Source organism: Pseudonaja textilis, chromosome 12 (genome assembly GCF_049901715.1).
Source record: "Pseudonaja textilis isolate UNSWEBS1 chromosome 12, rPseTex1.2, whole genome shotgun sequence".
Classification (NCBI taxonomy): Eukaryota; Metazoa; Chordata; class Lepidosauria; order Squamata; family Elapidae; genus Pseudonaja; species Pseudonaja textilis.
Window position 1 is genome coordinate 15664205 of NC_142001.1, and position 14572 is coordinate 15678776.

At 39.9% G+C, this 14572-nt stretch overlaps 1 pseudogene; it reads left to right on the plus strand.

Annotated features, from left to right (window-relative positions):
* Positions 1-13307: 13307 nt before the first annotated feature.
* Positions 13308-13582, plus strand: LOC148124787 (small ribosomal subunit protein mS37 pseudogene; annotated as a pseudogene).
* Positions 13583-14572: the final 990 nt, after the last annotated feature.

Genomic DNA, 14572 nt, shown 5'->3' on the forward strand with positions numbered 1-14572 from the left:
TTTAAAATCAGTCAAGATCTTTTTCCTTCTTTTCTAATATGTGAGCCAACTGTAGCACCTGTGATGTAACTAAAGTTTCCAAAAATTGGTAAGTTAAATCTCCATTTTGATTCTTTGTTTTACTGTCTGCGCTATCTGGTTGATGGAATTGTCATCCTTGCTAAGAAGATAGGGGTTAAGTAGTTTAGTCTATAGCCCCATTAAGGGAAATTTGCATTTTAAATAATGCTCCCTAATTTGCAAAGATGGGTCCCCAACATTCCTAGGTTCCCTCCAGATGTGTCAAAAAATAAAAACACATTTGTTGTGCTACGATTGATCCTAATAGTGGAGAGGAAGGGGGGGGTACAAATAGCCGAACTTCTGTAGCTTGTTTTTCAAGTTTTAAATAGCTAATGCTTTCCTAACAAATTTATAGCGGTACCGGAGCTATGTAATTTGAATAGTATCATTAGGAACTTTATTAGTAGCAAGTCATTATTGCTACTTGTGACTATAAGAAGGGCTATTAAGAATGAATGACCACCCAGGATAGGAAGCAATCTAATAAGTGTAAAATTTCTGATTACGTTATTCCCCACTGACAAAAATTGGTATTTTCTCAATGGCTCACAACAGGTTTAATGGATACAGAGAAAAGACAGTTAGAGGGCAATAAAGTGTGAAGCAAAACATTAGCTGCAAATAAATAGCAGAATTCTTCCTTCAGTTATAATAGTTTGGGGTTTTTAAATAGTCAAGGATCTTCAATCAATATTGTCATAATGCAGTGAAAGAAAAAGAGGCGATCGCGCATCGGATTGGAGCCTTTGCTTTACTTTCCGTCTCCAACAAGTGTTTTTATAGCTGAAGTCGTCACTTGGTTGTGTTTCTCAATGCTGATATTCTGCTGCAAAGAGCATTTATTTAAAAAGCAACAGAGCTTGGAGAACTTCCAGAAGCTATCCATCTGCTTCTCCTGTACAGGAAGACGGAGTATGTAAACTAGAGGATATAAAGTAGGAAAAATGATCAGGCAAGCCATAAAGTAAATATTGAGCAACCACAAGCAGGAACCCAAAAAAACAATAATAATCAGAAGTCTGGTGGCATCTTTTAACAAATGTTATTTAAAGGCATAAGTTTTCATGAGCTGCAGCTCACTTTATCAACTGCATAGAACGATCGGATGTAGTATTTAAACAAGGGTGAAGGCAATGGAGGAAGTAAGGGCAAAACAAGCTAGTCCTGAAGATATAGATGCCTATGAGGCTATGATTATCAATGCTTTTAAGGTAAAGGTTTCCCTGTCGGTCATGCCCAAACTAAGGGCACGGTGCTCATCTCTGTTTCTTGGCCAAGGGAACCAGCAGTCAGAACTGCTATATTCAACAGGAGGAGAGAATTTGGCAGGGAGCCAACCTCAGATCTGGCTTTGCTTCTTCTGTAACCATTTAGCTTTAGTAAAATGTACTTCTGGCTGACAACGGGACCGAGAGTCTTTCTTTTGTAACTGACCAAGTTGGGACAGTTGACACCAGCTTTGCCCGAAGACAGTTTCTGTGGTCATGTTGCTCCGAATAAATAATTGGATTTCTTTTGAAACTTAGCTCGAGGCTCATGAATTAAGTAGGGCATCTGTTGGAACCCTGACAGCCAGCATGGCTGCATGCCAAAGGCCCATGGAACACTGTTACCTTCCCATTGAAATGGTACCTATTAATCTACTTGCATCTGCATGCTTTTGAACTGCTAGATGGGCAGGACCTTGTCAATTAACAATTGTTCAAATGGGACAAACTATTGTGTTTGTATGAGAACCTTCTGAACTTGTATGAGAAAGGTCTTCAGGAAGTCTCCTAATTTGTTTTTGCTGTTGTGGATTAACAGAGATCTTCTCCTACTAGGTCCGTGATGGAGAACCTATGGCGTGCATGCCACAGGTGGCACGCAGAGCCATTTGCGCTGGCACATGAGCCGCAGGCAAACTTACCTCACTGCAGATGCACATGCCTCACAGCTGATTTTTGGCCTCCCAGAGGATGAGGAAAGCGTTTGCAGACCGAAAAATAGGCCCATTTTGTCACTTCCGGTATTTCCAGAAATACCAGAAGTGATGAAATAGGTTCATTTTTCAGCCTGCAAAGGCTGCAGAAGCTTTCCTCAAGCCTCTGAGAGGCTGAAAAAGGCTTCAAATGGGCCAAAAATCAGCTGCAAGGCGCAATGCAGGTAATGGGGTGGCAGGGGAGATTGCGCGTGCATGCGCAGGGAGCATGGGGGGTGCATTGCCTTCTGGGTGCTGGCACACAAGCTCGCATGTGCAAGCACACACACAATTTTTGGCACAGGAGCCCAAAAAGGTTAGCCACCACTGCACTAGGTTATGATTAGGAAAGGATAACGTTGCCACCTATGGTTGCATCTCATTTTCCTTTCTTGAGTAATACAATAATCCTCTCTTCATTGCTATTCTTTTAAGAAAATATATTAGAACAGAAGAGAACAGAATAACAGAGTTGGAAGGGACCTTGGATGTCTTTTAGTCCAGCCTCCTTCTCAATCAGGAGATCCTATTCCATTTCAGACAAATAGCTGTCCAATCTCTTCTTAAAAACTTCCAGTGTGGGAGCATTCGCAACTTCTGGAGGCAAGTTGTTCCACTGGTTAATTGTTCTCACTGTCAGGAAATTCCTCCTTACTTCTAGGTTGCTTCTCTCCTTGATTAGTTTCCACCCATTGCTTCTTGTCCTGCTTTCAGGTGCTTTGGAGAATAGCTTGACTCCCTCTTCTTTGTGGAAACCTCTTGTGCTCTCTTTATTATTTTGGGTTTTGGGATTTAATGACAAAAATAGGCCTGCAACATCTTGGAAAGAAAGCCAAAAATGAAGGTCAATCCTAATTCCTATTAGTAGTCTTATGTTAGCTCTGATTAACAGCTACCAGGTAAATTAGGTGATCAAACCCAGTCTGATTCTTCATTGCAATGGCCAATGAAGATAACTGTGTTGCTGGGAAGCCAATTCCAAGCTACAGCATCAAGCATGACTTCGACTCTTGCTCCTTAGGGGAAGTGAGAAAGCAATATCTTGTAGCAGTCAATCACAACCACATAGATAGCAAAAGAAGGGATAGTGGTGCTTAACAGACATTCACAAGCCCCCAGTCTTCAAAGTCTACATATCTAACCAAGAGCATTATGAAAATCAATGAAATTTGCAATGCTGAAATTAACTGTCAGGTTTCTCCCAAGTAAGCAGGCCTGGAACCGCGGAGATAAGCTTACAAGAAAATCTGAGAATGGTTAATATTTTTTGAAGAAAGTTGGGAAATTATACTGAAAGAATTTCTGCAACAGCATTGATACAAGAATTAGCTCTGTTCATAAAAGCAAAATTTATGTGTCTTCCATCTCCTCTTAGGCAGCATGTAAGTTTTGACCAACCAGGCCTGGTTCCATCTGTGCTTTGTATTTTGCAGTGTCAGATTTCTCTTACTTCTTTTTTTTTTTTTTTACTGAGAACAAACTTGCAACAAAAAACAGGAAGAGGAGGAGGAGGAAGAGGAGGAAAAGGAGGAATGGAGGAGGAAGAAGAAGAGGAAGAGGAGGAGGAGGAATGGAGGAGAAGGAAGAGAAGGAGGAGGAGAAGGAGGAGGAGGAACAGAGGAAGAAGAGGAAAAGTAGGAGGAGGAGGAGAAGGATAGGAAGAGGAGGAGGAGGAGGAGGAGGAATGGAGGAGGTGGAGGAATGGAGGAGGAGGAGGAGGAGGAGGAGGAGGAGATATTATTATCTTGGGTTCCCCATAAGTTAGCAGACATTGATAAAAAATAAAAATAGAAGTCCTAAGGAAAATGTGGGAAATGATCTTATTACTTGGCCTTCTTGCAAGGAGGTTTCTTTGTAGCTTGCAATGCTCACTCAAACTCCAGACCAAATCCTGAAGCTTCCGATGCCTTTAGTCCGTGCTCTGAATTTCTTTGAGGAAAGCAACATAAACATGCAATGATTCAGGAGGTGCATCTTCCTTCTCCCCTTTCTGTAGTTCTGGATCCTAAAGAACACCAATGGCATTCTTCTCCAGTGTCCGACTGTGCATCCTGGCTGACTTCAAAACCCAGCTGACTTTTTTGTTCTCGTTTTGCCTGCAGGACTGAAATTGCCAGAGGTGGAATAAAGAAAATTAGCAATCTTCTGCAGGCCAGAATTGCCTCTCAGAAAAGGAACTCGTCTTGCCTCATTACAATACCTGCTTGCAATAAGATGGGATTTTATCTCTTTCGGTAATAAAATGCCATGCTAGAGCTGTGTCCTTAATTATGCTCCTAAATAATGGGAATGCATTTAAAGGTTTTGCAGTCCATCTCTCACTGCTCATTAGTGTCCTTTATTAGTTATTTGCCTGAATGTTATGGCGTGCATGTGTATGTGTCTGTAGGAATATACACACCTCCCGAGTCCCAGCTGATCAGCTGGGTCTTCTTTTGTTGCCCTACGCAGGAGAACGGAGCTGGAAAGCAGGTTAGTGGGGTGCAGAGGGAATGGAGATTTTGCAGTATCCTTCCCCTCCCATGCCCATTAGGTCACGCCCACCAAGCCATGCCACACCCACAGAACCAGTATTAAAAAATTTGAATCCCACCACTGATAGAAATTATGAGGCTGAGAGTTGTATAGAAGTGTTGTATAGAAGTATTCTTAACACTGGTACACTACAGGGTTGCGTGTTGAGTCCCTTATGCTATACTCTTCATGTGCATGACTGCATTCCCACTCATGCTAGTAATACTATTGCTAAATTTGCAAATGATACAACAGTGGTGGGACTCACCTCCAGGGGGGATGAGCCTGCCTACTGAGATGAGGTAGACAGATTGCTTTTGTGGTGTGGAGACAATAACTTGGTCCTCAACACCAATAAGACCGAGGAGCTTATCGTGGATTACAGAAGGAACAGATCAGACATCCAGCCCTTGTTTATCAATGGAGACTGAGTGGAGCAAGTGGCCAGTTTTAAGTTGCTGGGTGTTACCATAAAAGAGGATCTGATCTAGGGTGCTCACATTGCAACACTGGTCAAAAGGGCCCAGCAGAGTTTATACGACCTGAGACTTCTCAGAAAACAACAACTGAATGAAAAACTGCTGGTGACCTTCTACCACTGCACCATAGAGAGTATCTTAACTTACTGCACCTCTGTATGGTTTGCCAATTGCACAGGGGCAGATAGGAAAGCACTCCAGAGGGTTAACATCATTGCCCAGAAGATCATTGGTTGCCCTCTCCCCTCTTTGGAAGAGCTTTATAGTTCCCGCTGCCTTAAGAAAGTTCAAAACATCCTCAAAGATCCCTCTCATCCTGGGAACCCTTTTTTTGAACTACCATCTGGCAAATGGTACAGGATAATAATAAAAACAAGGACAAATAGGCTGAGAAACAGCTTCTATCCCAGGGCAGTAGCTCTTTTGAATTCCGCTGTATAATGCAGTATTGGTGCAGTGTCTGGAGTTTTCAGTTCAATGTGTGGAGGGTGAAGGATGCGTGTTTGTGTTTATTTTCATGGTCATTGTCATGGCGTGCACTGAAGATGGTGTTTGATTTTGTTGTACGAGGTGCAATGACAATAAAGTAACTAAACCAGACTCAACTAAACCGATGGAGGATCAATGGCAACACAACTAAAGAGTGCAAAATAGATTTAGGCACTGGTAGCAGACATTGTAATTAAAGGGCTGAACTTGGCATTAAACCTGAAGTATATTTCCTTGTTTTGAAAGACAGAGCAAAACCTAATTAACCTTGTCTGGACTCCCAAAACTAAGCAGGGTGGGAATGGGTTAATAGGACAGCAAAAGGAAATCTAAGATATAAAGGCAAGACGAATAATAATATGTATATAGTGGTACCTTGTTACTCAACTGGTTTGAAACTCATCAAATTTGGTAATCAATGCATTTTGATGTGAAAATTTTGTCCTGGTACTCATCGTTCATTTGGTGTTCAGTGCAGAAGCTAGAACTTGTCGGCGTTGTCTGCCTTTTGACTTACTACATTATTCCATATGGGAAAAAATTATTCTGTACTCATTGTGTTTACTCAATCGTGCCACAATTAACAATGAGGTACCCCTGTATGTCCATGAAGACACCAAGAAACTAGCTTTATTTGGAGGAATCTATTTCAGGGCTTGCACTGTAGATTGTTTATATATCCTTCAAATGTGAATGAAGCAATACTATTAATTTTTTTGGCGGTTGGATTTTTGAAGGATTTAAGGAGACTTCAGAAGTCTCAAATTAAAGTTTCGAGATGTTTCATTTATCCAATAAATGAATCCAGTGGATCCAAGGAATCCAGCGAACAAAACTTGAAATTCTTCACAATGGAGGGAAGGAGGAAAGGGGCCATGCTGTAAAGCTTATTGTTAAATATATGAAATTGTAAAGTATAATATACTCAAGCTAAAGCAATGAAATGAATGTTGTAATTCTAATGGCTTTATTTATAATACGGATTTTTAAGACATTAAAAAGGGGAGGGTTTCTGTACATTAAATGGAGCAAAAAAAAAAAAACAACTTTCACAAGATAAAGTCTTGTTAACTGAATTCCTTACAAAGAGAGCCGTAAACAAGGCTTTTAATTTCAGAACTGCTCTATTATGGGTAAACAAAGCCCCCCAAATGAAGCAATTTAAAAAAAAAAAAAACAGGAATCCAGGCCGTCAAGCAAACGTGCTAAAATATGGTACTAGGAAGTTATCCAATTGAGGAGATAACCTCCAATATTTGCTAACTGAAAGTGGGGGCACAAGTGTTTATATAATAAAAATTGTCTTTTCTTTAAAGGACTGATTCTCCCAATTGAGTCAACCCAAACACATTCTTCAAATATGAGAAAGATCCCTGTTGGATCAGACCAGCTCATCTGAATCTCCTTCTTCCCACTATGAATCAGTTTGAAAAACAGTAGAAGTTCAGAACAAACTGCATTTATCAGAAGAAAAAGAGTCACCGATCTGCTACTTGAATTACTATAGGCTGAATGCCTATCCTCTACAAATTAAAGTATCAATGGAATATTAAAGTAAATGTGTTCAATTTTCAAGATGACATAACCACCCATTCAAGGGGAAAGAGTGAGAAGGAGGGAAGGGAGGGAAGGAGGAAAGAAGGGAGGAAGGACAAATGACCAGTCTCAAATTATCCTACTTCAGACATATTATTATCTAGCTTTCTGGAACAAACTCCAAACAAATAAACTCCAAGACAAGCATTTTCTCAAAGTTCCATTTTATTAGATGCGTCATATTGGCACATCTGGGAAAACCTGAGTCTGAGAGTTCCAGGTTTTCCCTTCCCAATAGAAATTCACAAACCCATCCCATGCACCAGCCAGTCCATTACATGGCCTAATCAAACATCATCCCAACTGGAGACATTCCTTCAGACACTCCTCTCCAGGTGCAGGATGACTTGTCCTTGACTCTCTAAGAAAAGAATGTTGTTAAGTCTAATCTTCCACCTCTCTATGAAATCCCCCCTCCCAAATTCTTAGGTACTAAATGTAGCAGCCTCAAGGCTTACAAGTAAAATATGGCTTCCAAGGCTGACATTCTAATTGTAACACTTCAGGAAGTCACAATGGATGCCTTCTAACTTTTGTGATGAACTCAGAGGTTTCTACTCATGGTTGTCTTGAATAACATGTTGTTTCTTGAAAGGAATCTGGAACATTCCAGAAAGCCTAGGTGATACTCTGGAAACACTCTGGCTAAGAACCAAAGAAAAGGACTAAGATATTTGCTCTCTTTCTGAGCTAACCAACATTTATCCATCGCCTTTGAAGAAATAATCTCAATTTCTGGCTTTTCAATCCTGGCACAGACATTACTTTCCATCCTATGTAACAAATACCTTTTGTTCTTCTAAAAAGGTAATGGGGCATCTTTGTCATTAATTGTTCTGTGTGGGTGACACAACAGCATCTGTGTAACCATATTAATTAATTGATAATGAATTTTTTATTTCATTAGTGTTAACATGCACATTTGCTTGGTAACTGCTTTCTATTTTGAGTCCTCTTGGCACACAGAGTGTTGTGTTCAAAACATCAGCCTCAATTAATGTTGTGTACCTCTGCTCCCAGATTATCACGTTCTTGTGCAAATGTAGGTGAAGGGGTCTTTATTTATTGTCTATGTCATAATGACACATCTGTGTAACTTTACTGACACACAATATAGAAAAGTTATTTGACTGCTTCTTTCTCTGAGCTTTTTCTTAAAAAAAAAACCCTCAACACTTCACAGTCTGGTTTATAGATTTAGAATTTTCAGATAAGCCTTTATCTGAATATATCGAAGAAGATTCTCAGTCATCCACAGTTACAGGAACTGGGCATAGCTAGTCTAGTGAAGAGAAGGACCAGGAGAGACATGATAGCAGCATTCCAATATTTGAGGGACTGCCACAGAGAGGAAGGGGTCAAGCTATTTTCCAAAGCACCTGAAGGCCAGACAAGGAATGATGGATGGAAACTGAACAAGGAGAGATTCAACCTAGAAATGAGAAATTTTCAGAACAGTGAAAACAATCAACCAATGGAATAGCTTGCCTTGCCTTCAGAAGTTGTGGGAGCTTCATCACTGGAGGCTTTCAAGAAGAGACTGGATGGCCATCTGTCAAAAATGATGTAGGATCTGCTTAGGTGAGGGGTTGGACTAGATGACCTACAAGGTCCCTTCCAACTCTGTTAATCTAATCTTTTCTTGTTGGAAAATAAGGAAGTATCTTGTTTCTAAATCTTCTGCCTAACTAACTTGTTCTGACTGATGAAACTCCTTGAATGAGCAATGAAACCAACCAACAAGAAAAGAAGTCCAGTGGCCATGAATCAACGTTCAGACCTTTGTCTGAATATTAAACTTATCCAATGCTATCTAGTTTTTCAAGATCAGCCAAGATTGACATTCAGTTCTCAGTAGTAGTTGACTTACAGCCATTTGTTTAGTGAGCATTTAAAGTTATAATGGTTTTGAAAAAAGGTAATTGATGACCAGTGTTCATGCTTAGAACTGCTGAAGCATCCCAATGGTCATGAGATCAAAATTTGGGCATATGCAACTGGCATATACTTATGGCAGTTACAATGTCCTGACATCATGTTAAAACACAGCATCTCAGTGAGGTTGTGGGTTCAAAATAAAATGCATAGATAGTAATTGTCTCATACTTTCTGAGATCTAACAAAGTTGCAAAGTTCTCTTCCTACCTCCCATCCCCAAAATAATATGAACTATTTATTGAAAACAGATTAAGAAACAATTCAGTTTCATGGTGGCCATGAAATTGGATAATTTGGATTTAATTGCATTGCTAATGGGCATCTTTTTTTTAAACTCAGTTCGTTAAAAAAAATAAAAGATTCAACAGCAGTGCTTGTTTATCTTCTAAATGCTTTCCTATTCTCCCCTTGTCCTGCATCATTTCAGGAAACCAGTTAATACAGTATGGAATTTAGTAACAAGAGTTCAAAGAATGAAATTATGAAGTTCCAGTCAGTGCACATTTAGATATTTCCCAAATATTTGAAAGTTAGAAGAATAACAGAATAACAGAGTTAGAAGGGACCTTTGAGGTCTTCCAGTCCAACCCACTGTTCAAGCAGAAAACCCTGTATGATTTCAGACAAACGGTTGTCCAATCTCTTCTTAAAAACCTCCAGTGATGGACCAGCCACAACTTCTGAAGGCAAGCCATTCCACTGATTAATTTTTTGTTACTCTCAGGAAATTTCTCTTTAGCTCTAGGTTGCTTCACTCCTTGATGACTTTCCATTCATTGTTTCTTATCTTGCCTTCTGGTGTTTTAGAGAATAGGTTGACTCCCTCTTCTTTGTGGCAAATATTGGAACCCTGCTGTCATGTCACCCCTAGTCCTTCTGTTCACTAGACTAGATATACTCAATTCCTCCTACCGATCTTCCTAAGTTTATGCCTTTAGACAGTAATGTGGATATATGCCCATTTTTTCCCATCTAGTGTGATCAGAGAAGGCTTCCTCAACCTGGAGTTTTCTAGATGTGGGATTTTCATCCTGTAGAATGCTTGGCCAATATAATCATTGTTGTGAATTTTGGGAGTTGGAGCATTAGTTGAAAAACTGGCTTCCAAATTGTACCAGTTTACAAACCAGTTGATATCCAAGCTGAACCAGTAAATTGACTGGCCGATGCTCCCAACTTGGATCCGTGGCTAGAGTAAACCGACGTTGGTCTTCTTTAGCTGAAAACTGTTTGCCGAAAGAAGACAAGTAAGAGATTAATGATAGGATATATAATTGTATTTAACAGTGAGTTCTATAAGCCTTCAGAGACACAGTAATAAAAGTTCATCTGCCCCAAATATAACAGGAGAGTGTAGCCCACTTTATAGACTGAAAAGTGATAAAATCCAAGAACTCCCCTTTCCCCCCCTACCTCCTGTAGAAAAACACCTGATTAACAGCTGCCCTCATTACTTCAGCATCACAAACTAAGCAGAGATCACAGACATCAAATGTCATCAAAAGGAAGACTCTCTTGCTAGAACTTTGGGTTTGGCCCCTTGTGGACTTGTGCATTCACACACATATACACACCAAGTTGAAGCTTCACAGTGATGACCCAGGGTGTGGTACAAAGGCAACACAGTCAGATAATCAGTAGGAGTCTCTTTATTAGCTCCAACTTTGCCCCCAATGTCCTGGTTACCTTCTAAACTGGAGAAAAAACTCTCCAGGAACAGCTTTTGGCTGCAGAGAATCAAGTCCAAAACATGCTCAACAAAAACTGTAACTATAAGTCCAATCAAGGCAAGATGAGATAATTAGTCTGGAAGGGCAAGAAAAGGAATTTCAGATGGGAAGGAACAGCAATAATTCAACCTGGTTGGGAGGATGCCAGGAATGCAGATAACCAAAGCCAACACAAGATAAATTCATGTTTGTTCCCAGCAGACACCGCACTCAGCTTGCATCTCTTTTAAACTCTTATTCCCAGGTATAGCTAATGAAGGGAATCAGGGCCCTTTCCTCCCCTGTAATCCACCCAACCCACATTGCTCTCTCCTCCGTTCCTCACTGCATGCCCTAGGATGAAGAGGGGGTGTGCCTGGGCCTTCCTCTGAACTCCCTCTCCCTTGTTCTACCTCTCCCCTCTCTACCCAGCTGCCCTTCCCCAGTTTCCTCTACAGCCAACAGAGACACACTCCCACTCCCTATCAGCTGTTCGTCTTCCTCCTTGGATTCAGACTCTGACAGGGGCATGATATTCATCTTATTTTTGTCCCACAGAGAATTCTAGCATCCCTGGCCTTTTGAAACCAGTCAAAATAAACTTGATACCACAGGAGAGATTCTGGAATTTATCTCATGTAATATTTCAGATGCATTGGAATTGTTTCCCACGTTCATTTGTTTAGTAGCTAAATAAGGCAGACCACAGATTTTAAATCCTGCCTTGACTTCCTTGTGGATTTACAAAGCAGTCTTGAGGTAGTTGCTTGTCCTACTTCTTAGCCACACAAATGCAACGCAGGGAAAGTGTACAACTGAAACCCTGAACCCCCAAGTCCATTTGTTTGAAAACATGTGTCCCGCTATGTGTTCAGTGGGGAATTTCCTTCTTGTAATAGGGGACTAAAATTATCCATAAAACGACTAGCTGTATTATTTCCATAATTGCTTAAATGATTGTAATTGCAATAAAAAGAAATGGAAGACAATTTTGCTGGGTTAGGATCTTGGAAAATATACACAGAGACACAAAATATTTATCGGGTGCATGAAGACTATACAGACCTTTGAGAGGAACTTGACCCCTTGAATTGCTCTCCTTACGCAGGTTCTGTAAGACAGTGCAAGCAAGGAAGAACATAAAAATATCACTGCATGGCTTGTATGGATTTTAAAGTTGTAGCACTAAAAAGGGATGTGGTGGCTCAGTGGCTAAGACGCTGAGCTTGTTGATCAGAAAGGTTGGCAGTTCGGCAGTTCGAATCCCTAGCACCGTGAAATGGAGTGAGCTTGTTCCAGCTTCTGCCAACCTAGCAGTTTGAAAGCATGTAAAAATGCAACTAGAAAAATAGGGACCATTTTGGTGGAAAGGTAACAGTGTTCCATGCTCCTTCGGTGTTTAGTCATGCTGGCCACATGACCACGAAGACGACATCAGACAGTGCTGAGCACTCACCCCCTAGAGTCAGGAATGACTAGCACATATATGCAAGGGAAACCTTTACCTTTGCATTAAAAAATGGTAGCAGCAAAACACAAGGAATAAGAACTTCCATTCTATCTCTTTTTAAAGGAAGAACTACTGGGAGCTGGAAAGCATTAAAATTGTTGTTTAACCTTAAAGTCCAACGGGGAGATGTGCATTTTCATTAGGCAATAAATATGAGGTGCTTTTCAACAGCCATGATTTCAAGCCATGCGGATTTCAACTCCCAGAATTCCCCCAATGAGAAATTCCTAGGAGTCGATGTCCACATGGATTAAAATGATGAAATGTAATATTATGATTTTCTCATGATGAGGCATTGGAACATATTAGTTTTATTTCTTCAGATTTACTTTTATCTACTTGCATTTCATGACCTGTACCGCATTTTGAAATGTGGATTTACAGGCAGCTGTTACGTGTAAATTGAGTTGACAAAATCAGAAATGAGGAGGCGATTAGCCTCCGGGGAAAGCCAAGGGAAATCATCAAAACCATAAAAGAGCGAAAGTTAGAATATTTTGGATGTGATGCAACACCTGGAAAAATATGGCATACTTCATTTAATCATCCAAGGAAAGATTTTACGGGAGAAGAAGAACATCATGGCTTCAAAATCTAAGGGACTGATTTGGAGAAAACTAAACAGCATTTTTTCGTGCCGCTGTCGATAAAAATAGGATCGCCAACATGATCGCCAATGTCCGATGACAGATATGGCACAAGAAGAAGAAAAGATCTTGTTTTGCTTTGTATCATCTCCTTTTCCAAAATTCTCCACATTTTAGAAGTTATCTGTAAGTGTAAACAACCAGCAAGCCAACGTGCATGTGTGATGCATTTCCTAATGTATGCATTATTGCATAAATACATATAGGTGGTGCCATGTACTGTATAATGCTGCATCATATGAACACAGCCTTGAAAACAAAGTGAGTCAAAAGCTAAATAGACTGTGCATGGACTGAATCCCAAAAGAACAACAAACAAACAAAAAAATAAAAACCATTTTCAAACAGAAACAATTAAAAAAAGCCTGAAGCTTGGAGGTAGGCGAAGGCGAGTGACGTCCAATGGTCCCCACACACAAACCTGCCCTCCTGTCCTTTTTCATCCCACCCAGGCGCTTGGCTTGCGAGGCAAGTTGTGTTACAGAGATGGCATTGATGATGGCTTGCTGGAAGGCAAATGAGTTCAGCGACGGCGCTTGTGCCAAGGAGATTACTACGTTCTTTGAATGTGTAGCAAAAGCAGAAGCAAAGAAAAAGGAGACAACTCCAGAAGAGTTTTCAAGAACTCTTGATTCACAACAAGTCAACAAATTACTTGGATGACACTCAAATATTAGACATCATTATTGACAAAAATTGTTTCTGTACATATCTGATTATTAAAACCTGAAATTAGATCAACATTGGAAAACTCTCCCATTCCCGCTTGTTAAAACTGCGGAGAAATAATCTTCAGAATTATATAAGTGATTTTGTCTAAAAAGATCTGCTGCCAGTAAGACCGAAGTTTACATTTTCTCTGATGTGAAGGTTCTTCAAGTAGAAAACTTTCTTATGATTATTCAGTTATTGTCATATTGAGTTATATGAAATTAAATCTTATGAAATATGCTACATACTTACTAAAATTAAATTATAAATTCTCTCTCTCTCTCTCTCGTTAAAAAAATAAATGTGTCATAGGAGAAGGAGACAGGTGAGGGGGGAAATATTGTTCCCTCTCAATATTTGATAAACCAGTCAGTAAAATATTTGTATTCACATCAAACCATCCAAAACCCAAAGTCTCTAAATTATTCCTGAAACCAGAGAACTTGCCAAGATTGGAACTTCAACTCTAGAAGGGCTTTTTTGGGTTTGTTTGTTTTTTCTTCCAATCTTGCCAGTAAAAAAAACCATCACTTATTCCAGAATGTGTTCCAAGATTTATTTATTTATTTCCCTTTCCTCCTCACTAAAACAGTTTTGAGAGCTCAGCAATTGAATGTGACTAAACAGGTGTCTGAAAAAGATGCTCTGATTTCCAAATGTCGATTTAATGAGAAGGTGTCCCGATGACACCTGTAACCCCTTCATCAAATGCTGAAGGAGAAGGGGAAAAAAAAGTGATGGAGTTCATTTCATGAAAACCCTCAGCAAAAAAAAAAAAAAATCTGCAAAGATTAAAAGGAGTTTTGGATTCTGTTGAACAAACCGAGCCAAACTGTATTCTAATAACTTTGATTTGGCTGACTGTCCCCATTTATTTATGGCTTCTCCAGATTTTCTATGAAACCTAAAAGACGCACTTTGTTAAAGGATTTTTTTTTAAAAATACCAGTTTTCTG